This window comes from Pan paniscus, chromosome 12, assembly GCF_029289425.2.
Source record: "Pan paniscus chromosome 12, NHGRI_mPanPan1-v2.0_pri, whole genome shotgun sequence".
Taxonomy (NCBI): domain Eukaryota; kingdom Metazoa; phylum Chordata; class Mammalia; order Primates; family Hominidae; genus Pan; species Pan paniscus.
The window spans coordinates 113,595,084-113,621,986 of record NC_073261.2 but is presented as its reverse complement, the minus strand read 5'-3'; the positions used below and the strand labels follow the sequence as shown (position 1 = coordinate 113,621,986).

General features: G+C 38.8%; 2 long non-coding RNA genes across 6 annotated transcripts in view; one reads left to right on the top strand and one right to left on the bottom strand.

Moving 5' to 3' along the window:
* Positions 1 to 24,294, bottom strand: part of LOC100994577 (uncharacterized) — a 189,327-nt gene extending 165,033 nt beyond the window's left edge. Inside the window, exons 1-2 of one of the 4 annotated variants that reach the window (XR_010109313.1) lie at positions 23,860 to 24,294; positions 12,954 to 13,054 (exon numbers count right to left, since the gene is read on the bottom strand). This is a non-coding gene — a long non-coding RNA (uncharacterized LOC100994577). The remainder of the gene's footprint in view (positions 1 to 12,953; positions 13,055 to 23,859) is intronic. The other 3 variants (XR_008624420.2, XR_008624421.2, XR_010109312.1) reach the window with 3 other exon arrangements.
* Positions 24,295 to 24,352: 58 nt separating this feature from the next.
* The window catches only part of LOC117979076 (uncharacterized), a 63,732-nt gene continuing 61,181 nt past the window's right edge, over positions 24,353 to 26,903 (top strand). Inside the window, exons 1-2 of one of the 2 annotated variants that reach the window (XR_010109314.1) lie at positions 24,353 to 25,422; positions 25,662 to 25,748. This is a non-coding gene — a long non-coding RNA (uncharacterized LOC117979076). The remainder of the gene's footprint in view (positions 25,423 to 25,661; positions 25,749 to 26,903) is intronic. The other variant, XR_004669714.3, reaches the window with a different exon arrangement.

Here is a 26,903-nt window from a genome sequence, read left to right as displayed (position 1 = left end):
AAATTTGGAGGCCACCTTCAAACCAAAGGACAGAGCTTGAGTTTTTCCCATGAGTTCAATACTGTATGTAATAATTTGCGTATATTAGCATATTCAAATACTTCCAACATTTATGCAGTGTGTACTACTCTTAATTTTATTTTACAAATGAAAGGACTTATGCTAAAAGATAAATTATCTCATTCAAGGTCACACAGCAAGCAAGCAGCAGAGGTAGAATAAGGACACAGGTTATCCGGGGATAAGATGCCTCTCTAACCTGAAGGACAGTGAATTCCTAATTGTAATTGTTAGCCAGATTAAGAATCCATGAGCAGATCAGATTTTTCAGAAGTCAAATAGCTCCATACTTTGGGTTTAAAAGTGGAAACATTTCCCAGAAAGCCACTGAATTCCATGGAGAATTTATTTTACGCAGTTTGGGCCTGAAATTCGGAAGTGAAAAAGAATGCCATGGAATTCAACACAGACCTTTTATCTGGGGCTTGCCTCTTATACTTGTTGCTATTTATCTCACCTCTTATCAGCAGACATTGAAGATTAGAGAGCAAGAAATTTCTTTTGAAATAATTACCTGATCCTGTTATCTTAAAAGACTTGCAGACTGTGAGGCATTTTTTGCTGAGCAGTAGTTGGTGGCATCATCAGCCTCAACATTACTAAGTGTTACCCTGCTAGCATTCCTAAGACCCACACAGCAGTCTCTATTCCTCTGCTGAAATGTTGGTCATGACAAGAAATTAACTTGAAACTTGAAGCCCTTTGCCTAACAAAGGTTGTGTGGGCCGCGGAGTCATTTCGGGGGTGAACCTGAGAGTGAACCTGAAAGTGGATCAAATGTCTCCATGAGTCTCTGGCTGTGAAGAAAACAACCAATTCTTTCTCCAACTGAAAACCAATGTGAGGTTGAAATCAACATCCTCCATATACCCACCAAGTGTATACCATGGTCCTCAACTTGGGGAAGTAATGGGCTGGAAAGAATTATTACAGAGTGACCTGAGGTGAATTTTTAAACAACACATGATACCATAACCCCCATCACCAGCCCCCAGCCCCCAGTCCCCTTCACCAAAAAGCCTAACACTGTAACCATGTATATTTTAACATATATCACTGTTTGATTTCTTGGATTCTCCCATGCTCCATGTGCAAAACAACCAAGCCAGAACAAAAGTCCTAACCCCAAAGCCAGGAATGAATGAAACAAAGCAGACATCATCCTTCTCCTCTTCTTCTCCATCTCCTCCTTCTTCCTGTTCCCTCTACTTTAACTATTTATTTTGAAGTAATCATAGAGTCACAGGAAATTGCAAAAGTATTAGTGTGGTCCTGGGTGTACCCTTCACCCAGTTTCTCCTAGTGGCAATAACTTTTACTTACAACAATAGAACCACACCAAAATCAGGAAGCTGGGAAACTGACATTGATATTTATACAATCCATCAATCTTTTTCATGTTTCACCAGTTTTATAAGAACAGATTTTCCTCCATGTGCGCACATGTGTCTCATTCTAAGCACTTTACCACACATGCAGATTCCTATAATAGAGATACCACAAAAATCTCCTACCTGATATCTCTATATTCACACCCAACACTCCGTCCTCCTGATCCCAACCTCTGACAACCACTCATCAGTTTGCTCTTTCCATAATTTCATCATTTATGAGTCTTACGGAAACGGAATCCTCAAATAAGCAACCTTTTGAGATTGGATAGTTTTCATTAGGCACAATGACACAATGAGAGCCATGCAAGTTGTTGGATGTGTCAATAGTTTATTCCTTTCTAATGCTGACGAGTGTTCTATGGTGTGAATGTACCATAGCTCATTCACCCATTTACCCACTGAAGAACATTTGAGTTGTTTCTGGGTTTTACCTATTACAAATACATTTGCTATGGATATCTATGCACAGGTTATTTTTTGTTTTTTTGTTTCTCTTAGGGGGTAGTATTTTTTCAACAATTTTATTTCTTCTATGTTAACTGGTCTGTTCATATCTTATGTATTTTGGAAGGTCAATTTTGGGGATTTATATTTTCATAGAAAATTATCTGTTGTATATCCATTTTTCCAAATTTATTTTCATAGGGTTGCAATAGATTTGTCTCATAACTTTTCTAAATTTCTGCGTTTATTCTGCAATCTCATTTTATGTACTTTTATTTTTTTTCCTTAATTCAGTTAGCTAATGGCTTTTCACATCTTACTATAATTTAAAAAAATCATGAATTTATTTGTATATTCTACAATTTTTCTATTTTCTTATTTTCTATTTCTATTTTCATTTTTTTTCTACGGATTTCTTCAGGTTCATTATTCTAACATCTTGAGTGGAATATTTTTAATATATTTATATTCAGCCACTCTCATTAATTAAAATGTTTTTAAGGTGATGAATCTTCCTCGAGTCATAGTTTAGCTAAATCTATATAGGTCTGATATCCAGTACTGTTATTATTACCATTTCCAAAATACTTTACAATTTCAGATTTAATTTCCTCTTTCACTTAAGAATTGCTTGAGAAAAGTTTTACAAGTCCTAGGTGGTAAGACTTTCCTCCCTTTTCACCAAGTTTGTTATTGTATTGTTGTATCATTATCAGAGAAGTTGCTTTATATAATTTTTACTTATCTACAGGTTTTTATGTAGACATGATTTTTCACTTTTCTGGGACAAGTACCCAGGAGTGTGACTGCTGGGTTATATGGCAAGCTTATATTTAGTTTTTTTAAGGAACTGCCAAACTATTTTCTGGAGTTCCTGTACCATTTTATACTCCCACCAGAGATGCATCCCGCTGCCACGTTCTCATCAGCATTTGGTATTTCAGCTGTTTTAATAACACAGTTAAAAGAAAAAAAAAACTATAAAAGTTACACCTCCATCAACTGCCCAAATGATCTCCTTGGTTTTCTTTTGCATTAATCTTTATCCATATTATTAATCTGAATCTAAATTCTCCCTTAACAACCAAGCCCAGCTGTAGTGATGTCAGCCTTCTTAATCTATTAACAGTAGGACATAAATGGTGGTTATCAGCTCTTTCAACACTTGCTTAAGACAATTGGAAACTATATATTTTGGGGAAAGTTGAAAACTGTGTTTTCTGACATTGATTTCTGGAGTAATCATCTTATAATCCTTACCCCATTCCTCAGGTGGGGAGGTTGAGGCCCACAGTAGCCTGTGTAGGATTGGCTGATGACGGAAAAATAGAAAACGGGGAGGTTAGGTGATGTAATAGGGTTCCACAGGAATCGTGACAAATTTTGAACAACAGGGATCCCATTTACTAAACTACAGATAGGAAGTCATGGTTCCTTTTTCAAGCGATGAAATATTTCAAACATAGAAAAATACATAAAATAATATAACAGGCACCCACTTACGCACAGGGCCACCAGAAGCTCATGTCTTTGTGCAAAGTAGAGAAAGGCTTTCTGTCTTTCACACCGTGGCAGGGTACATGGCTGGGCAATCCTTGACTGAGCTGGGCCCCCACGAGGGAGCTCAACCTCGACAGCCGTAAGTGGAGGTAACCACCGCTGAGTTAAACGGTGGTGAACATGCTGCTGCATTTGCTTCAGAATTTGATTTTAGTGCCCAAACCTAAGAATTATGGCCTAAGCCTGACCACTTGACTCCTAACCTCTTCCTTTGCACAGGTAACCCATCCTCATATTTGCTATGTATCATTCCCATAAATACTACTGGCCCCTGTATTTAAATTATATACAAATAATCTCAAAGTGTAGATTTTTATCATGAAACAACTTGTTTTTTCATTTATTCTACTTATGAAATTTCATTCGTATATAGAAAAGTAAAGTAAGGATAATAGGAATAGTTAACTCTTACAGGTTTCTTACCGTATGTTGGGTGCAGTTTTAAGCCCTTTGTACATATTACTGCATCTTATCCCATCTTTGGATGTTTTAACTGATCTGTCTGTTATTCTAAGTGTGTATATGTGTGTATGTATGTGCCTTATTTCTCTCTGAGTGCTACTTTTATGTGAGAATGCATGATATTTCATCACTTCTAAAAGATCTTCAGCCATTATCTCTTTAAATATTGCTTCCCCACCACTTCCCCATTCCCCACCATTCTTTTTTTTTTTTTTTTTTTGAGACAGAGTCTTACTCTATTGCCCAGGCTGGAGTGCAGTGGCGTGATCTCGGCTCACTGCAACCTCTACCTCCCGGGTTCAGGCGATTCTCTTGCCTCAGCCTCCTGAGTAGCTGGGATTACAGGCACGCACCACCACGCCTGGCTAATTTTTGTATTTTAGTAGAGACAGGGTTTCACCATGTTGGCCAGGCTGGTCTTGAATTCCTGACCTCATGATCCGCCCACCTCAGCCTCCCAAAGTTTTGGGATTACAGGCATGAACCACTGCGCCTAGGTTCCCCACCATTCTTTCTTTCTTTTTTTTTTTTTTTCCTTTTTGAGATGGAGTATCACTCTGTCTCCCAGGCTGGAGTGCAGTGGCACGATCTTGGCTCACTGCAACCTCCACCTCCCAGGTTCAAGTGATTCTCCTGCCTCAGCTTCCCCAATAACTGGAATTACAAGTGCGCATCACCACACCAGGCTAATTTTTATATTTTTATCAGAGACAAGGTTTCACCATGTTGGCCAGGCTGATCTCAAGCTCCTGACCTCAGGTGAGCTGCCTGCTTCAGCCTCCCAAAGTGCTATAATTACAGGCATGAGCCACCGTGCCAACCCCCACCATTCTTTCTATTGTATTCTCCTAGTAGATGATGCATTTTGGACCTTCTCATTCCATCCTCCCTCAATGATCTCTTTGTAATGATCTTATCCTTATCATTCCTTGCTTTATTGCACGGTTCCTTATTCTGATAAGTCTAATCTATGTTTCATCTGTCTGATAAGTTTTTAAATTCAAGGATGATCTTTTTTATTCCCATTCTCTCTGTCAAATCTGCCTGTTTTCATGTGTCTCTTATTTCTTTTATTGTGTTGATTTCCTTACTTTGTCTTTAATCATTTGTAATTAAGTTTTTTGTTGTACTGACTGATGTCCTTAGGTTTTAACGATGCTCGTGTTTGTATCTTCTATATTGTGCTCAGGATGCATTGTTTCCTCATGCGTTTTGTAATTTTTAATTGTGAGCTCAAAGTAGGAAGGCCTCCCTCTTCCCAGTCCTCTGAACCCTGTGGGAAAACCTATATAGCCTTTGTTGTTGAGGTACCTCTAAAGCTTTTTATATTTATTTCTGCCTGCTGAATCAGGTGGTATAAATTTAGAATCTCAACTCTTGTGAGGTGCCAGTAGAGATCAATGAACTTTCCTGCTAATTTCTTTTTTTTTGAGACGGAGTCTTGCTTAGTCGCCCAGGCTGGAGTGCAGTGGTGCGATCTCGGCTCACTGCAAGCTCTGCCTCCCGGGTTCATGCCATTCTCCTGCCTCAGCCTCTTGAGTAGCTGGGAGCTTTCCTGCTAATTTTTAGACGGAAGGGAGATTAATTTTGTGGTTCACTTTCACTGAGGCTGTGATATTTGAGGTACTAGCAGTGGTCTCATTTGCAACTCTTAGCTTATTTGGTCCAAGGTCTCATTTTTAAGGCTTCTATAGGTTCTAACACTCAAGATCCTATGTTTTTGGGTGTAGTAAACCCATTCAACCTCAGCTGCAACATTTGTTTACATGTTTCCAGCTGTTATTTTCAAGTATTTATTAATTCAAAGATATATTTTATCATATCTTTTTAAGCTTTTAGTGGGAAAGATGATTTTTTAATTACCTTAATCTGCCATCTTGTCAACACGGGAATTCTTAAAACAAGTTTAAATGTTTTGTGTATTGCCTTAGTATCCTGAGAAAATGCAGTTAGAAAAAAAGGCAGACATCAAAGATAATTTATATAGGTGACACCCAGGCTAGTAATAGAATTACAACACCCCATTCCTACCTTCCAGGTTTACAAGTAAAGCAGGCAGCCAGTATTTTTTTTTTTTTTTTTTTTTTTGCAGCCAGTATTTTGTAGGATCAATTTGAGTGAGAGAAGTCTCTGTAAAAATAACATATTTGATAGAATTTTTATCTTGAGCAGAATTATAAACAGATACTAGGAGTGTTGGAGATGAGCAAAAAGTCAGTGAAATGCAAAGCAGAATGTTAAAGAAATAAGAGAAATATTAATATCATGGGCAACTTAGGTAAGGGCCATCCAGGCAGAAAAGCCATGAAGCAAGGCCAAGCCAAGAAAAGGTGCTTCTCTCGGCCACATTAGCTAATGAGTCTCACTAATACCCAGTATTGTTTTTGCAGAGTTGGTTTTCTGTGAGTAGGTAATCTGCATCCCACCCCATTTTTCTACAGAGCATGGACTCGGTTATTAACAAAGACTTTGCCCATTTTATAAACTTTCAAATAAGAAAAAGCCCGTTTAGTTTTGTTTTTTTTTTTTTTTTTTGGGACAGAGTTGCCCAGCCTGGAGTGCAATGGTGTGATCTCAGCTCACTGCAGCCTCCACCTCCTGGGTTCATTAGATTCTCCTGCCTCAGCCTCCCAAGTAACGGGGATTACAGGCACCCACCACTATGCCCGGCTAATTTTTTTTTCTTTCTTCCTTTTTTTTTTGTATTTTTAGTAGAGATGGGCTTTCGCCATGTTGGCCAGGGTGGTCTTGGACTCCTGGTCTCAGGTGATCTACTCTCCTTGACCTCCCAAAGTGCTGGGATTATAGGTGTGAGCCACTGTGCCCAGCCTAGTTATTTTTAAAAATATAAATCTAGACCAGTGGGACCCTGACTAATCAAGGTCATCAGTATTCTGCTTTTTAGGGCTGAACACATCAGTTTACTCACTTACTGAACACTTTCTTTTTTTTTTTTTTTGAGACGGAGTCTCGCTATGTCGCCCAGGCTGGAGTGCAGTGGTGCGATCTCGGCTCACTGCAAGCTCCACCTCCCGGGTTCACGCCATTCTCCTGCCTCAGCCTCCCGAGTAGCTGGGACTACAGGCGCCCGCCACTACGCCCGGCTATTTTTTTTGTATTTTTAGTAGAGACGGAGTTTCACTGCGTTAGCCAGGATGGTCTCGATCTCCTGACCTCGTGATCTGCCCACCTCGGCCTCCCAAAGTGCTGGGATTACAGGCGTGCGCCACCGCACCCAGCCCTGAACACTTTCTTAAAAAAATTAATAATGGCTGGGCACGGTGGCTTACTCCTGTAATCCCAGCACTTTAGGAGGCTGAGGTGGGCAGATCATGAGGTCAGATTGAGACCATCCTGGCTAACACAATGCAACCCCATCTCTACTAAAAATACAAAAAAATTAGCCAGGCATGGTGGCGGGCGCCTGTAGTCTCAGCTAGTCGGGAGGCTGAGGCAGGAGAATGGCGTGAACCCGGGAGGCGGAGCTTGCGGTGAGCCGAGATCACACCACTGCACACCAGCCTGGGCAACAGAGAGAGATTCTGTCTCAAAAAAAAAAAAATTAATAATAAAAGTAGTTTTACCTGGGTGTATTAATTTTCTATTGCAGCTGTAACAAACTACTACAAACTCAGTGGCACAAAACCCCACAAATTTATTATCTTACTAAGTTGTTGGTCAGAAGAGCAACACAGGTCTCACGTGATAAAATTAAGGTATTAGCAATAGTTTGTTCCTTTCTGGAATTTCTAGAAAAGAATCTGTTTTCCTGTTCATTTAGGTTGTTGGCAGGTTTTAGTTCCCTGTGGTTACGGGCTCTCAGCTGAAAGTTGTTTCCAACTTCTAGAGGCTTCCCATATGCCTTGGCTTGTGGCCTCCTTTCATCTTCAAAGCCAGCAAGGGCATGATGAATTTCTTTCATACTTCACTTCTCTCATGTCTGTTCTTCTGCCACAGCCACTCTCTGGCTGACTCTTCTGCCTTTCTTTTCTGCCTCTAAGGGCCCATGTGACTAGATTGGCCCATCTAGGTAATACAGGATAATCTCCGTATTTTAAGATCTGCAACCTTAATTCAATTTGCAAAGCTCCTTTTGTGATGTAATGTAACATACTCTAAGGATCCAGGGATTAGTGCATGGGCATCATTGGGGGCCATTATTCTGCCTACCATAGTGGCACATTCTAGTGGGGAGAAATGTTATAAAGCATACTATCAATTTATCAAAAGAAATTGAATCAATTTTTAAACTTTTTTTCCAGTTGTTCACCTAAGATTCACCAATATCCTTATTAGCCACATTTTAAGGGTACATGTTTTATAGAAACTTCTACATATTCATAACCAGGAGGATAACAAAGAGATTAAAATAACCTGTAATCTAAGAGTGAAACATAAAAACATGACGGGCTAGTCACATTTGCAGCTTAGTACTATGTTCCCTGAGCCAGTATGATTCATCCAGTTAAATGAAAGATGGATTATTTTGGATCAATCATGGTTATTCCATGGAATTTTCAGAATTGGATGACAAACGGCAGCTATCTCTTTAACCTTGGCTGCCATTATTGGTATGTGGTCCTGTCCTTGGCATGTCTCAGTGTTCTTTCTCATGGAGGACTCCCATAGAATGACCCAATGAACAGGTGGAAGCCAAGATGAGGGATACAGAGAGGAGAGAGGAGAGGGGAGAAAGGAGACAGGAAAGAGAAAGCTAGAACACTAACAGGATTCCTTATGAATCTTTTGAAGCAAATTTCAACCCTGCCTTTCCATGGTATGGTTAAATGGATCTATTTATCTATGTATTATCTATCATCTATCTCTCTGTCAATCATCTATCATTTATATTAATTTTATTTGGGGTGTATTGTTTGAAGACAAGGGGATCCTGACTAATATGCAGACTATTTGATTGAACCCTTGAGTCTTACAGTTGGAGAGGGAAAGGGATGTGAACATGTTCTGCTCTGATATTAGAGGCGTTATTCCTGCTGTCCTCCAAAAGTCACTGTGTGCTCCTCTATCTCCTTATCTGTCTGGGAATTTAGCCCCCTTCAATATTTTAATTTTACTTTCTCATGATGAATGAGCTTCCTTTGGGAGGAAAAAAATTACAAAAGTCTGTTTTCCTCCTAGCGTATTTTGTTTTTGAATTTTTGAATGTCAAATTTTTACTTGATTCCAAAATAAAAGACCAGGAAAGTTTATGCACAGTGACAAGCCTATGGCATCAGTTTCATGAACAGAGTGGCACCTATATGTTCTCACTGAGGGAAGAGAAAATCAGGATAAGAAAGAAGGACTTGAGTGAGTCACAGATATGCTTTGCTGTCCTGGGCAAGGTATTTAAATTCCCTAATCTGCAGCCTGCACATAAATTTAGGGAAATACTAATCAAACTTATTTTGCAAAGTTGTCATGGGGATTGTATACTTTGTATCTAAAGATGCTGAATATTAGAAACTGAATAAATGGAGTCACTGAAATGTGACATGAACAGAAATGTTTAGGACCCCTTTTGGAGATATATCTCTTTACTAAAGGAGGCATCATGTTAAAATTTTGTCTTGGAAACCAGGTCAAAGAACCTAGCTATAGTCTTTCCCCTACTGCCTGAGATTTCAAACCATATTTATTTTTCAAAAAGAGTGAACTGGAAATACATTGAGAACCCTGAAGGCACATGCTGGCTTATTTCTTTGAAGTACTTAATTTGCAACTCTTCTACAAACTGCTTCTAAACTTCCATATAATAAAGCTTATGAACACTATATCCACTAATTAGCTGGTTTGGTTAGGATTGAGGGGTTTTCTGATCTCATCTATATATGATCCAGTCAAAATCTCCAAAGAACATTGAGAATCATCATGAAACATATATTTTAGCTTTCTGTTTTCCACTGAAGCACAAAATTTTTGAAGGCACGACAATTAATAATCAGGTGTATATGATTTGTTGGAAAATAAACAAGAGTTTAGAAAAATAATCCATTTGTTAGCAGACATTGTAAACCAATAAAAAGAAAACCTGTTTTATTATTATTATTTTTTGATCAGTTACTTTAGATTCAGAATTCCCTGGCCATGAGTTATGACTCTGCCTTCGAGGATGAATGCTCAAAGCATTCTATGCTCCTGTCTCAGAGTTTCACAAATGATATCCTTCTCTTGGAAATACATGATACATAAAGTGATAATATATGCATTTAAAAAGTTGTTTTGTTTTGTTTACCCCATCAGTTTCCAAAAAGTTTATGACAAATTTTCATATTTTCCAGAAGTATAGTTTCATTGAATTCGCTTTAGGGAAGTTTAGGCTAGACAGCATGATTTTTACTATGCATATGTTAGACTTAAAAGTAATAGAGTATCATTACCCCAGCTATGTTAGAAATATAAGCCACATAGAGAATAAAATGAGGTTGATTCTAGAAAAAGAACATATTTATTTTGGGATTTAGAAAACAGACTTATAATCAAATAACAAAAATATCATGGGCTCATGACCCTGCATGTATTTTTACAAGATATATCACCTCTCACAGAATAGGACTATGTAGGAAAGCATCATTATGATTTAGCGAAAATCCAGAATTTCAGGCCATCATTAATATAATGTAATGTTATTACTTGCACTTTTTGGAATCACAGTGCAAATAAAAGCAACATTGGGGAAACATTTTTTCTTTTTACCTAAGCTAGCAATATGAAAACATAATAACCTGAATGCTGGGGAAACTGTAGCAAAACCTAACACATACATTTCTAGGGGCATTGTTAAGTTTGTTCAACCATGTTGGAAAGCAAGAGCACAGGAGCATCATGGCCAATAGAAATGTATATTAAACTCTGTTCATTATGTTTAGATATAAAATTCCATTTTAAGAAAATATTCAAAAAATAGTAGGCAGATAATTTCTTGCAATGAGTGGAGGGGAAAAGGCTAGACTTAATTTTTGAAGACCCAGGTTTAAGTCCTGTTTCTTTTACTTGACCCCTGGAAACCTATTTCTTCATTATTTGGCTTGTTTTCCCAGAATATTTACCAAATGGCAAAAAAAAAAAAAAAAAATTGAAAAATTGAAGTAGCAAAAGTCAGAGAAGGATTAATTAACAAATTATTCTTCAGCTTCTAAGTTACAACACAACTCTGTGTAATCATGAAAATTGTTTTAGAAGTGTTAAGTAGTGAAAGCAGAAGAAAAGTATCTCTTCATGATGATTACAAAAGCCAAACAAAGAAAAGACAAGCATTTTGGAAAAGAAAAATGTGTCATAGCAGCGTTTTTAAAGATTTATGTATTATTAATTTTCTTTAATATCTTTTGTGATGATATTTTTATATGAAAATGCTAAAATAAAAATATGATTTGAGTATAAATTTAACAATATAATTGAATGGGCAAATATTGAGAAGTCTCTATAAATATATGAGTTGTTAAAATCCTGGCTGACATAAGAGTACACACAGAGAGGGCATCTGAACTCTCATGATTTGAAAGGGTATGAATCTCATGTGCTCTAGTTTTTATAAGTTTATATATTTTTCTATATTTTTATACTTATATTTTAATATATTTTTATAAGCAACATCATAACTTTCTTAATTATCACATTTTTTAATTTAAGAATTTCTGGGTTCATTCATTTGACAAACATTAATGAATTAGAACTTGCTAACTGAATTAGGACATACTAAGTGTCAGATAATAACAGAACAAAAGGAGAAAAAGCCATAGTATCTACCGTAACGAAGCTCAACTATGTTACTTAATATGTATCTTAATTAATATTAATGAGTAAAATGAACCATTTTCTTCCATGGAATGGATCACAGTGACAAATAGTATGACAAAGTTCTTATTGGTGTGGTTTGTAACATGAACCATAGACACGGGATGTAGGAATAAGGGCTGAGTTGAAGAAAGGAAACATAGTTCTTTCCTTTGCCTTGTTACTTCTTAGCAGTTTGACCAGGTAACTTCCTTCATTTCTTCATTAATTTTCTCATTTATTCATCCCCAGTTATTCTATTTCTCAGATATTGTGGAGTGTGTCTGTCATATGTAAAGCACAATGCTAGGTAGTGAGGGTACATAACTGAGTTAGACAGAGCTCCTGTCTTCAAGAACCAAATCTTCTATTAAGGAAGGTGGAAAAGTTTAAAGACAAAGTTATAGCAGGGGTATGAAAGTGTGATGCAAACACAGAAACAACTAAGTATCTTCAACTACCTTAAAATGGTGATATCTACATCCAGATATCATGAGGATAAAAAAGATGATGAAAACAATAGGTCTGTGACACATTCACTGTCTCTGTGCAAATGCAATGAAACCTCTAAAATCTCCAGCAGTAGTTGGAAAGCCCATTCACAACCGGACCCCAACCTATTTGTCCTATCTAGGATCTTTTCAATCTTTGCCCTATTGCTTCGGAAACTTTAAACTATCCACAATTTTTCTAAATATGGTACAATTTCTCACACCTCTGTACCTGGCACTAGTTGCTTTCCCTGCTTGGAAAGATTTTCCTTCTATTTCTAACATGAGCCCTCCTGACTCTCTGGTTCATTCCCTTTCTTATGACTTACTCTTCATGTTGCAGACACAGTGAAAATTACATAGCAAAATCTTCTCAAACTCCCAATGCAGTTAATTACTTCTTTCTTTCAGCACCCCTACTGCTTTTTTCCCTACTTGTAGTAAAAAACTGATCAAAGCCACCTGTCTTCCTCTTCATCATTAACTCCCTGAGGGTAGAGACTTCACCTTTCCCATTTCCTTACTGCCAGCACCTAGCAACATGTCTTAGTAAATATTGGTTATAAAAATTAATGCAACTATAGAGAACACACTAGCCAATGAAAAAACTAAGTGAATGAATGAGTGATCAAATTAATGAGTCAGTAAATTACTGAATAGTGATTGAGGAAATGAGGAAATGATTGAGTGGCAAATTATGGTATAATTATTTAATTAATGAATACATTCATTATTTAGTAAGTGAATAAATAAGTGTATGACTTACCTAAAGAGTTCATAGCAGTTTTTCTTTCCAGATCAGAGAAATTCAGGATTTTAATTGACATAAACTTTTTTCCTCCAACAGCTGTGTCTCCGGTCATCATACTGCAAGTAGAGTTTTTGCCAAAGGTATTAAGAATAGCTCACCATTTAACTATTCCAGACAATTTGCAATTGCAGTCTGTGACAAAGCCACAGTTTTAACAATATTTCACAATCCTCGTTTTATGACTGTGATTTTTTTAATGTAAACATCACCCTCTGTGAAATTGTTTTGTTTTTTTTTAAATTTTTTTCCAGATATTAGTAACAGAGAAATGACTTATATACTATATGTTGGCTAATAAATTATATTCCTTCACAGTAAGTAAGTTCTAGCTGACTTTGATTTATGAAGACAACATTGACTTAGAAGAAAAATATTTTTGTTAATTTGATAAAATGTATCAAAACTGTTCTGTAGTACTTCATTTGCACTAGCAAAGCTATGAACTTAGCTTGAGACATGGCATGGCATTTGTGTATGGCCGCAAGGAGACATTGTGTCTTGTCTTTGCAGTACAAAACTGCACACAATCTTGTTTGTGAAAATTGTGCCCAGGAATAATTATTTAGGTTTTTTTGTTTGTTTGTTTTTTGTTTTGTGACAGAGTCTCACTCTCTTGCTCAGACTAGAGTGCAGTGGTGCTATCTTGGCTCACTGCAACCTCTGCCTTTCCTCAACCTCCACCTCCCAGGCTCCAGTGATTCTCCTGCCTCAGCCTCCCAAGTAGCTGAGATTACAGGTGTGCACCACCATGCCTGGCTGATTTTTTTTTTTTTTTTTGTATTTTTAGTAGAGACAGGGTTTCACCATGTTGGCCAGGCTGGTCTCAAACTCCTGACCTCAAATAATCCACCCACCTCAGCATCCCAAAATTATGTAGTATTTTGAACATCCTTTCCTGTGCAGCCAGAGGTTTCTAATGATAATTGTTAAATAAACAGATCATTGGGTTAAGATTAAGACTGTCAATACAGGCTTAGTCTGCTAAATTAATAGTGTTTGATAGAATGGGACCCGTGCCTTCTGCAGTGGTTAGCAAATATTGAATTTGTAAGATTCCATCATTACCTTGTTTTTCATGTTACTGAGTAATAAAGTGAGGCCTAAGTGAATATATGGTGTACTAAATTGATTTCAGACATTAGAGAAAATGCAAAATAGTAAAATAAACATTCTTTAACATGAAAAAAAGTGAGCTTAGTCACTCTGTGTCCTTTCAGTGTCCTTCTTAAAGATTTAGCTTTTCTAGACCCTTTTAAAAGAATACAACTTTTAACACTAAAAAGTATGTTCTTTAAAAAAAACTTTTGGAAAATAGAAATGAATTACAAACTTTTCCAAAATTTTGGCTGATTTCCTTAGGATTAATTCCCCAAAAAAGAGAATATGTAAGTCTAAATTGTGAATACTTTAAAGTACTTTTTACTGATTTTCAATTGCTGTATAGAAAGAACCTGAATATATACTAAGTACTAAAATGTCTCTTCCTCCTGTAGAAGTACCTTGTCTCTTACGTTTAGTAATGGAAACAAATGTGATGAATTGCTAAAGCCCTTTTTCCATGATGGCACTCTATTCATAGAAGTTTATATGGCATTTCAAAAGCTCTAGTCTAAACAAATATTGACATGATAATTTTGGAATCAACTCTCCCCAAGAAGCAGTCATGTAGAAAAGAATATGGATTTTTTTCTTACCCTCCAGAGTATGGAAGTGATCCCCTAAAGAGGACATTCCTGGAATGCTAGACAAACTCAATGTAAGGAACCACATTCTAATGTTTTTGGACTCACCACCTATGCAATGAGCTGACTGCTAGACTTACATCAGGAGTGTTGTGTCTCTGGAAATGTCCAGAGAGAGGTTGGATGACCAATGCTTGGGAAGATTTTTAAAGGTGCTCTAGTTCCAGCTGGGTAATCCAACTAGACATAATGTAAAGTTGCTTCATGCTGGCGCCATGATGTAAACCTCATATCCAGCACAGGCAAGCAATTAAATAATTGGAAACTATTACATTTCCAAAGAGATGGTAAACTAAATTTTAATCCATTATTTCAACCTTCTGCTTCATTAATGCCCTTTGAATGAACTACTAAAAGTAACAGAACAGTAGTTTGGGAATTTTCTTTTGTTTTTGTTTTTGATAGCTTGAGTTTATCTGCTTCCTCCTTGGGCCTCTCCCTACTTCATATTGGACATGCCAATGTCTCAAAAGAGACAGAAGGAGAAGAAGAAAACACCTACCTAAATTCAATAATGGATTAGGAATTGGGATGCAAAGGCAAAATGATTTGAGAACTTAAGGAAGTTTTACAGAGACAAGGCAAGGTATCTAAGACATTTTAACAAAGCCATGGCACACTTACTGATCTTGGAATTGGACTCTGCCATCCATCCTGTCCCTTCCCATACCAGCACACCAGTCCCCATTTCTGTTGACTTTTTCCCCTATTCTTCTCCCTTACAATTTGCCCAAGCTGGGAAATGTGGCTCTCATATGACAACATGAAAAATTCTCAAAGGAATGTTGAATATTTACTTTAACGATAAGAACTTGATTAGAAGAAAGAGGCAATTAAGAAATACTGTTCTCTTTGAACAAATTCAAGAAATATTTTGAGACACAAAGGGGCTGAGGCATTTCTGTGTATCCTTATGAGAAAAAATCAATAGAAATCGAGTATGATAGATTTTGAATACACCCCTCAGGACATAGGAAGGTTTACATGGATATTGCAGCATATTGGAAATGGACTACGTGTTCTGTGACTAAGTTGGGGAAGTAGGTCAATCCATTAGATATTACAATTACATGATGCAATAGGAAAAGCACAGCTATTGAATTTTAGCTGCTATAATCCCAGCTAGGGCTCGACAACCCGCAGTTGTTCTACAATTACGATAATCTTTCAGGTGGACTTCATAAATGAACTGAAGAAATTCTTTTGAAAATAACTTTTAAAAGGGAGAACATTTCCCCCGCACACATTTTCTAGTCTGCTTGGCCGTCCCCTCTGGGCTCAGTAAAAGAAACTCATGCAGTGCAAGTATGTTTAGCAATTGGGCCTGTTCCCAGGTTGTGAGACGTTTAGCAAAAATCCAGAGTTATTATTAGATCTAAATGGAGGCTTTTGTCAAAAGGCCTCTTGAATTGTTAGGAAATCAGAGTGCAAATTGATAATGACACACAACACATCTCTGCCCTGGCAGCTCCCCGAAGGCTGCTGAGATACCCCAGAAAGAAGTTCCATAGCCTCACGCCAACAGCATGTTGCCCAATACTTGTCCTTCTCCTAAGTCAGCCTGACAACTGCATTCTTCTCTTTTTTATAAGAGGCAAAACGAGATGGATTAAAGAGGATGTTTGAACGAGACTATTAATTTCCTTGCAGTGTGTTTTCAAGTCAGATTCCTTTAGAAGAGTCTTTTGTGGTTTCATAAAATTACAACTTTGGCTATTCAGCTGCCTTTTCCAAAGCACAAATTTGGCTTCTAAAGAAAATGTACTGCATATGAAGAAAGGAAAGGAATGAGTATGTGGTTATCTTAAATATACTCATTTTATATAATAGCTCCTTTATGCAAAGAAACAATTACAGTATTAACTACTTATTAATTTAAAAATCATAAAACATAGTCTTCCTAAAACATATACGTTTTCTTTGATATATATTTTTTAATTAATAAAAAAACTTTTTCCTTTAGCAATATTTAAATGCTTAAATATGCTTTTTTTATGTCAGGTTTAAAGATATAAATTTCTCTTCTTTTTCTAAGGCTATTACAATATTTTGAATGTTTCAGGGATTAGGTGAGAGACCACTTCCTGAGCAAAGTGCATGTGTGTGATATCTTCAGGGAAAGTGGAGAATGAATTGCTCCACCTCCTTGTCTTAATACTCCTGGCCCCATTAGCTTTCTTTGGATGTGCCCTATGGCCATGCACGTGGGAACAGGGCTCACTAAATGGCAAAGTAATTTCAGATTCTTTGTTGGTCCCACTTCTGTGGTCCAAGCACAGTACCTCCCACATGGCAGGAAGTCTATTTTATGTAATGAACCATTAAACATAATCCCTGGAAAAGGGGAGATCCTTACTTTTCACTGCTCTGCAGGTTTGACCAACTTTTAGTTAGTTTGAACTGATAGAAAACTGAACCCAATTTACTTGCCAATGAAGAAAGACAACTTGGATATGTGGAGTCACATCAAACGTTTGGGGATGAACTTCGGGCACATAAGGACACAGTGAGATTTTAAAGGGTGCTTACTAGCTGTCCACAAACCTCAGCTGTAGTTCCAGTGCTACGTGTGGTTGATCCATCACTTTCCTCCATTGGGCTTTTTCGGCTCTTACTGAGATCAATGGTTCTCAAACATCACTATGCATCAGAACCACCACTGGAGATTTTTAAAACACCTATTCCCTGGTCCCACCTCAGACTAATTAATTCAGAATATCCAATGCATGTGGCCCGTCTGTGTATTTAATTTTAATTTAATTTTATTTTAAGTGCCAGGGTACCTGTGCAGGATGTAGAGGTTTGTTACATAGGTATATGTGTGCCATGATGGTTTATTGCACCTATCAACCCATCACCTAGGTATTAAGCCCGGCATACATTAGCTAATTTTTCTGATATTGTTCTCTCACACCGCCTTCCACTGACAGATCCCAGTGTGTGTTGTCCCCTCCCTGTGTCCATGTGTTCTCATTGTTCGGCTTCCTTTTATAAGTGAGCACATGTGGTTTTTGGTTTTCTGTTCCTGCATTAGTTTGCTGAGGATAATGGCTTCCAGCTTCATTCATGTCCCTGCAAAGGACATAATCTCTTTCCTTTTTATGACTGCATAGTATTCTATGGTGTGTATGTACCACATTTTCTTTATCTAGTCTATCATTGATGGGCATTTGAGTGGGTTGATTCCATGTTTTTGCTATTGCGAATAGTTCAGCTGTGTATTTTTAAAAAGTTCTCCAGGTGATTCCAAAGTGAAGTTGGAAGTAAACCTGAAGATCATCCTCAAACATCTGATGTGACTCCAGATATCCAAGTTGTTTTTCTTCATTGGTAACTAAATTGGATTCAGTTTTCTATCAGTTCAAACTAATTAAAAGGTTTGGCTCACACACACAATTGTCTTCACCTGGTATGCTACCAACTCAGGGCCATACCAAACTGCTCCAGACTTTAATGTGATATGATTGACCTGGGGTCTTGTAAAAATGAAGCTTCTGACTCATTAGGTCTGTTCTTTCTGCCGTGATACTGAGCAACAGACCTGTGTGGCTATAGCCACTCAAGGTGGATGTCCTACCTCAGCTTGGCACTAAATCTCTCCTTGTGTCTTAAGGACAGGTTGGGACATGAGAGCTCTTGAAGGCTCAAGACTCCCAGAATAAAGCAGCATCGGTGGGCCATCTTCGGGAATGGTAATGGACAGGAAAGAAGGGCACCCACTCACTTGATTTCTGTGCTCCTTATATTTTTGATGTTTATCGAAGCTGACGTTGCTCCCCAAAGGCCAAGGAAGGAAAGACAAAACAGATCATTTTCATCTGCCTCATGTTCCCTTAGCTATTTCCCAGGCTGACTGAGAACAATTTGCATCCTGTCCAGGCCTCATAATTTCTGGTTGTTAAAGAAAGACACATGGGTATTGCCAAAGCGTCGGGAGACCTTTACTCAGTGTAGTGTGACTTGAAGGATGTGGGAAATGTGGGAGGGTGGATTACTTTGATTTTTCTTCCTGTGGTCCACACTGGAAGTTTCCTATGAAAGAGGGAGAGACATTGAGCTTGCATTCTCTTTCAATTTAATTTTGGATTCAAAGCATGTGTGTGTATTAAATACAGTGACTATGAGGTATCCTCTGTGTGTCAGATTCTTGGTTAGATGCTGGGGACAGTGACTTTAAGGAGTCATAGATTTTGTCTTCAAGGGGCTCCTAATTGTGCGTAGGGAAAGCCACACAGCTAAGTGTTATCCTGAAGAATAAGGTGCCATAAGAACACAGAAAAAAGGCAATTAACTCTTTTGCTTATATGGTAAAAAAGATAACAGGGGCAGTATGTCAGGGAAACTTTAAAAAAATAAAGAATTCCTCAAAATAGAAACAGGAGAAAAGCTTTCTAAGTAGGAATATAGCATGCCTCAAGTCAAGGAAGCAAAACACTATTTTAAGCTTTATTATAGCACTAGAATTAAATTTAGTTATATCTAATCTTAAGTATAAACATTTTTTTCACTCATACAGATTTTCTAATCTTTAGGGCACCACCTAATCTATACTCACTAATAATCTGAGTGATGGCATGGTATTCCAGAAAGGCCAAGGCAAAATTGGAAAAGAAAATGAACCCCTAAAACATGAAGGTAAATTTTAGTTCAACTTGAATCAAATGTAGCAAAGATGAGGAAGACAGTACCTATAATACAGGTGAGATTTATTTTGTGACTTACTTGAGGCTGGGCATGAGGTTTGGCTCACATACAGAATTATTTTCCCCTGGGAGTACTACCAGTTTAGGACCATATCAAACAAATGCTTGGCGGGGTTCTTGTGGACTGTGTGGGCAATGGAAACATGGGTTTATAAATTCTAAGAGGAGATATTTGCCTGCCTCCACCTAGAGTCAAAGTTGATACAGTTCAGTGTCCTTCTATGTTCCCTTAGAGTTTGTTGGTTTTTTTCTTCAATTTTATCCATTCCCTGAGGACATTGCTCTTTTGGAGTCTTGACTTTATATAGAGGTCCGTGGTGATTTAACCTTTACACGTATGGTATTAACTGATATACCAGGGCAGTAGTTGTCTCCAGTGGTTTGTTTCTGTTTCTCATTATTTTTGGCCTCTTGCAATATCCTTTATTATTTTGAGACACGCACGCACACACACACACACACAGGCACATACACTCTTTCAAAATATTCTATATATTCTTTCAAAACAGTTTATTCAGCCTTTTAGTTAATGTCTTAGTTTATGTTACTATCTAACAAACGACCCCCAAAACTTGGTAGCTTAAATTAACAGCAATGGTAGATTATGGAGATGATCTTGTCTTGTACAAGTGACTTTTACTGATTTTTAAATGTCTAGATTATTATATTGACAAAAATAAGATTTAAACAATTTAGTATGAACAGAGGCATGATGGATGTCCATCAATGAATTGCACTTGTGCTTAACAAGAACTTAATGGTTCCTGAATCCCTCCTGGCTCACTGTTGATCAGTGGGCCCACCTGGTGCACAGATGGGATGTGGAGGAAAAGGTAGGGTTTAGTCAAAAATAGAGAAGTGCTTAAGGTAGAGAGCAAAATGCTGGCCTTGGCTTCATTAGCATAAGTAATCTGGCAACTAAGTAATCTGGCAACCTGGTGCACAGATGGGATGTGGAGGAAAAGGTAGGGTTTAGTCAAAAATAGAGAAGTGCTTAAGGTAGAGAGCAAAATGCTGGCCTTGGCTTCATTAGCATAAGTAATCTGGCAACTAAGTGTGTAATGAATTCAAAATCTGGAGATAATATTGGAGGGGGGTGGCAGGGTCCAAACTGAAACAGAACTGGATTGTGGAGAGTGCATGAAGGAAGTAAGACAGGCCAGCATTCAGTGCTAGTTGGAAATAAGTTTGAGTCTTGCCTTAGCAAATAGCCAGCTCCATGATCTCAAATAAATCACGTTTTAAAAAAGATTTTCAAAGATGAAGGGCAGAATTAAAAAAAGGAAGAAGAAAGTCACAACTGGACACACCCTTGTAGAAATTAGAAATTAGATAGAAATTTTCAACACTGGAATAAAAGAAGATTTTAAAAGCACTATAGGAATGAAAAGTAACAGGCACTGGATTTCTCGTTAGCAATACGAGATGCAAGAACACGGTAGAGGGCCAGGTGCGGTGGCTCATGCCTGTGATCCTAGCACTTTGGGAAGCTGAGGCGGGAGGAACTATCTTGAGTTCAGAAGTTTGAGACTAGCCTGGCCAACAGGGTGAAACCCCAACTCTACTAAAAATACAAAAATTAGCCGGGCATGGTGGTGCATGCCTGTAGTCCCAGTGTACTCAGGAGGTTGAGGCAGGAAAATCGCTTGAACCCGGGAGGCAGAGGTTGCAGTGAGCTGAGATCGTACACTGCACTCCAGCCTGGGCAACAGGCAAGACTCCATCTCAAAAAAAAAAAAAAAAAAAAAAAAAAAAAGAACACAATAGAGCAATAGCTTAATAAATTCAGAGGATAGTTTTTCAACAGAGAACACTATAGCTCAAAAGTGGTAGGAAGTTTTGGCTTCCTACCCACCAACCATTTCTTCTCTGCCTATTCGTAAGCACATTTCCAGTTTATAAGGCATTTCATGAGAGAAATATGCTAAGGAGGGAGCCTTCCACAGTCCTGGAGGATGAATCATTATTAGTCTAAATCAATCATGACAAAATCTCTTCTCTTTGATATTGATTATTTGAAGTGTGGGATTATAATGCAATTCTAGCCAAGACGTCTTCAGGGGCTTCTGGAAAACATTTCTGTTTTCCTGATAAAGAAGATAGAGCTATTCAGGAAGGTCTTTTTTTCTCCTTACAGCTCTTCGTCCTGCCTCAAACTCAGTTCTTTGAGGATATTATGTTTGGATCTGTGTCATCCAACTTATGACCAGGAGGTCATAAGCCAACATACTGTGGATGGCTAAGTAGAATAATGGAAAGAGCCTGGGTCATTGATAACATTGTTTAGCTACTGAACCAAGCCTGGTACCACCTACCTCCAGATTTCCTGTTATTTGAGATAATTAAGAATCTTTATTACCTAAGCCATTTTGGGGTATGGAACGCATCATAAATGATACGTGGACCAAATTATGTATCAGGCATAAAAATATTTTTCTTTTCAGGTAAGGAAGAGGTCAACCATTTTTTTATTATTCATTTCTTTGTAGGGCTTTACCTGAAGATTATTTCAGTAAAGTAAGGAGGCAACCAGGAAAGGAAACAGAATCTGCCCAGAAGGAGCATAAGGGGCTGTGCTGGGATGATTGCATATAGCCCGAAAGCAACAAACCAGATGGCAAAAGAGGAGAAAGGATGCAAAGTACAGATCAGGGAGAAAGGTAGAGAGGGAGGTTTTCAGGAAAAAAAAAAATGTGGTGGACGTAACGGATAGAAAGTATGATCGAGAGTTTGGATGACAGTAAACATATCCTAATATGTTATGGGGAAATAATGCTGGAAGCAAAAAGGCAAGTAAAAACCTTGCATGTGTTAGTAATGAGTGGCAGGAAGGTAGGGGATAAATAAGAAAGGCCTGGTACAAACATGAAGTACATTATATTGTTGCATGCTAAGTAAGGTGAATTAAAGAAAGAAAAACCACTTAATCTTACCAAGTAGGAATATTCACTTTTGGGGATTCTGTACATCTTGGAATTGGATCTATCTATGCTTAACAATGAATAATATTTATATAATTTTAAAAATTAAATATAAATAAATCTAGTATAATCATGTAAGTGTAAATGTGTAGAGTTAATCTTTGGACAAAAACCAGAAGTTTTGGTTGTGGTTATATGACCATATATAAAAATCACCACTAATGGAAAAGGATAGCTGATATAAAGAAGGAATTTACAGTTGGGTAAGAAAATTCAGCAATGTAAAGGGACCAGTTTACTTAATTCACAATCTGGTAATAATAGTTAAATATTGATCAGAACTGGTGGAATAAGAAAATGTTTAAATGTAAAATAATATAAATATAAAAATGTATAAATATAAAATAATATAAATATAAAAATCATACTTATAACTAAAAATAATAATATAATATTAAATATTTTGAGATTCGATGAGGGAGAAAAGTGTAAATGAGTGAAATCCATCTTTCACATTGAGATATTTTACATAATCTCCTTGTCTTCCTATTTGCCTGCAAATCCCACCTCAGACTGTCACCTGCTCTGTGAAACATTTCCAGCCACCTGATATTCTCATCAGGTTACAACAGATAATAACAGCATGCTCCTCCGTACAATTCTTTTCTTTTTTCTTTCTTTTTTTGAAACGGAGTCTCGCTCTGTCGCCCAGGCTAGAGCGCAGTGGCGTGATCTCGGCTCACTGCAAGCTCCGCCTTCCGGGTTCACGCCATTCTCCTGCCTCAGCCGCCCGAGTAGCTGGGACTACAGGTGCCCGCCACCGCGCCTGGCTAATATTTTTTGTATTTTTAGTAGAGACGGGGTTTCACTGTGTTAACCAGGATGGTCTCGATCTCCTGACCTCGTGATCCGCCCGCCTCGGCCTCCCAAAGTGCTGGGATTACAGGCGTGAGCCACCGCGCCTGGCCACAATTCTGTCAGGCATCCATCCAGCCAGCAACACATTTTGGGGGTCGTATTAGGCTGTTCTTACATTGCTATAAAGAAATACTTGAGACTGGGTAATTTATAAAGACGATAGATTTGATTGGCTCACGATTGTTCAGGCCTTACCAGAAGCATGGTGGAGCATCCGCTTGGCTTCTGAGGTGGCCTCAGGAAGCTTTCAATCATGGCGGAAAGTGAAGGGGGAGCTACCCCTTCGTATGGCAAAAACAGGGGCAAGCGAGAGACAGAAAGCGGAGGGGATGTGCCTTTTTAAAATGAGCACATCTCTGGAGAACTCACACAGGAAGCTAGCACCAACTCATGAGCAATCCGCCCCCGTGATCCAAACACCTCCCACCAGGCCCCACCTCCAGCTTTGAGGATTACTATTCAACATGAGATTTGGACAGGGACAAATATCCAATCTATATCAAGGGTCTTGAGGGTTTATTCTGTCCTAGGCTCTGTTTTAAATGCTAAATAGAAACTGTAAAAAAGCAAGCCATACCTGAGTGCTCTTCACATGGGCTCCGGCCGCACAGGAGCCCAAGGCGGGTCGCGGGGGAGGCTCAGGCATGGCGGGCTGCAGGTCCCGAGCCGTGCCCCGTGGGAAGGCAGCTAAGGCCCGGCGAGAAATTGAGCACAGCAGCTGCTGGCCCAGGTGCTAAGCCCCTCACTGCCCGGCGCCAGTAGGGCCGGTCGGCCGCTCCGAGTGCTGGGTCCGCCGAGGCCACGCCCACCCGGAACTCGCGCTGGCCCGCAGGCACCGCGAGCAGCCTCGGTTCCCGCCCGCGCCTCTCCCTCCAGACCTCCCCGCAAGCTGAGGGAGCCGGCTCCGGCCTTGGCCAGCCCAGAAAGGGGCTCCCAGGGTGCAGCGGCGGGCTGAAGGGCTCCTCAAGTGCCGCCAAAGTGGGAGCCCAGGCAGAGGAGGCGCGGAGAGCGAGCGAGGGCTGTGAGGACTGCCAGCACGCTGTCACCTCTAAATAGTACGGAGTTTGTCTGTCTTAGAAGAGAACAGAGCAGCCACTCACGGAGCAAACCTCAATGAGATTTGTTTGCGAATAGATCAGGGGTGAGCAAACTGCAGCCTGTGGGCCAAGTCCAGCCTCCTACCTGCTTTTATAAATACACTTTGACTAGAACACAGCCACACTCCTTTGTTTGCTTATTATCTATGGCTGCTTTCATACTATCATGGCAGAGTAGTTACACCAGAGATCGTGTGGGCTGCAAAGCCTAAAATACGTATTATTTTGCCATTTATAAAAAAATAGTTGTTGGGTCCTGGAATAGATCAATCTATAAACAATGCAGAGGACTGTTCCTGCTTTTGTGCTTGCACGTTCTGTACTAAGATCATCTGTATTCTTATTTCTCTCTCCCATTATTAGACTGTGAGCTCCTTTAGGACAGGGACAAACCATATTCAGTTCATTTTGGTTTTTCTAACTCCTAATACAATATTGCTACAATGATCCATGGGTTAATTAAGTCCATTTTGCTCATTCAGCTTATGAATTATCTAGTCCAGCTGCTAATTTAACTGATTTGGAAATTGAAACCAAAGGAGGTTGAGTGACCTTCTTTAAAGCCCCAGCAACTGAGTATCTACATTGGATCTCAAACCTAGGTCTCTTGACTCTTAATCCTGCTGTCTTTGTTCTTACTGTAACTCAGCTGTTCAAATTAGTTTAAAAATAAGCAATAATGTGAACATTAGTAGAACCAAGACAGTGGAGATATGTATCTACTTATAGAGTCATTCTTTTACAGGCACGATGACTCATTTATGTGGAAAATGTGCCCAGGAGCTATGTCTAAATCTGTGTTCTAGTCATCTCTATAGAGCAAAGTTTGTGCATTATCTTAGGAAGCCAGGCTTAATGAATCTCCCTAGAAAGCTTTGGAGATTCTGCGAGGAGTCCTCCATGGAGGTCAGAGATATAGAAAGCTCCGTATTGCTATTCCATATGCCTGTTCACCCTTCCTATTAGGAGGCTGGAAATATAATTAGAAGACAAGCACCACAGATGCTGCAGTTTACAATATCCAGAAGAAACTGCCGAAATGGGTAAGACATGAAAGGATAATTTTGCTTATACAAAATAGCAGACTGCAAACTAAAACCAAGAAAAACAAACAGGCAGATGGGAAGAGTGGAGAAGGCACTGGCACAGCTGTGAGCAGGATTTAGACACCCAGATGCAACATAATTTGGGGGGAGGGGTGGGAGAGGAAGAGCATCTGAAAGAAAATTAGAATCACAAAAGATGCTGAAGAATAATGAGTTTCTCATCTCTCCACCTGCAGGTTAAACTTTTTCACCACTTCCTAATACCGTGGTTGCTGAAAGTCATTTCCTGGGGGATGGGAGAACAGGACTCTAGGACAGAAAAGGTAAATAGACGTCATTCTTAGCAAAGAAGGCAGCAGCAGTAAAATCAACAGCTATGGTTGTGATGGAAGAAGAAAGACATAACCATTACCCAGAAGAGGGTGGATAGTAGTGTTTAGTTTTATTATTAGCAGCACTATTTACATAGCAGCACATGTGCATGCCTGCCTGTCCAGATAGAGCTATGGGCTTGGGGTGGGGCAAGAGAGAGTCATTGCTTGTAGAATTTCTACTAGGCAGTAGCCACTATGATGGAAACTACACATATCATCTTCATTAATTCCCCGCTTTCCCACAACAGCAACAAATTTAAAAAAAATCAATGATGTATTGTTTTCCTGTTTGGGGGGATTAGGAAACTAAAGGACCAAGGGGTAGGAGCCAGGATTTAAATTTAGATCTTTATGATGCCCTAGAGGGTATTCCTCAACCACTTAAGTACAAACACAAAGCAAAGTCATCAGAAAAAACATTTCTGTTATGTAAAATCAAACGTAACACCAAAAGGGAGCAGCAATATGTTCTTTAGCAAATTGTGACTCAAAAAAGAAGAAGCTTCTGTCAGCCAAGGGAGATTCAGCAACTGGGTGCTTAGCTCTGCCATGCCACAGAGCACCTCTTCGCTTCTCTAAAAGTACTTAAAAAAAAACAACTGGCTGTTTATGCATTTTTATTCTCACTATGTTGTGAGCCCCTGCAGGACAGAAATTGGACATTACTCATCCATATATGCCCAGAACCCAGTAAAAAGCCTAGCCCTGTGTAGAGCTACTACGTGGCTGGACTCTAGGAGTCCCCACTTACACTGGTGTTAATGTGAGTGATGGAGGCAGGGCTGTGCTCCATAGGAGGCCCACAGAGAGCAGGTGTTCCCTAAATGATGACAGAGGGATGGGCTTGTTTCAGCCAGCCAGCTTCTAAGAAGTTTCCAGTGAGATAGAACTGCTCCTTCCCCTACATTTTCAGGGCATTCTATTTAGTATGCACCTTTCCCCCTTCCTCCACCCCACCACATTCTCATCACATTTCTGTGTGTCAGAATGATGTTTATCCCTAAGGCTATTTATGGGCATGACTGGATTTTATCTTAGCTTCCTTGAAGTGGCCCAGTCAAGTGAAATGAGTCTGTATTTTAAACAAAATAATGTGCTTCTTTC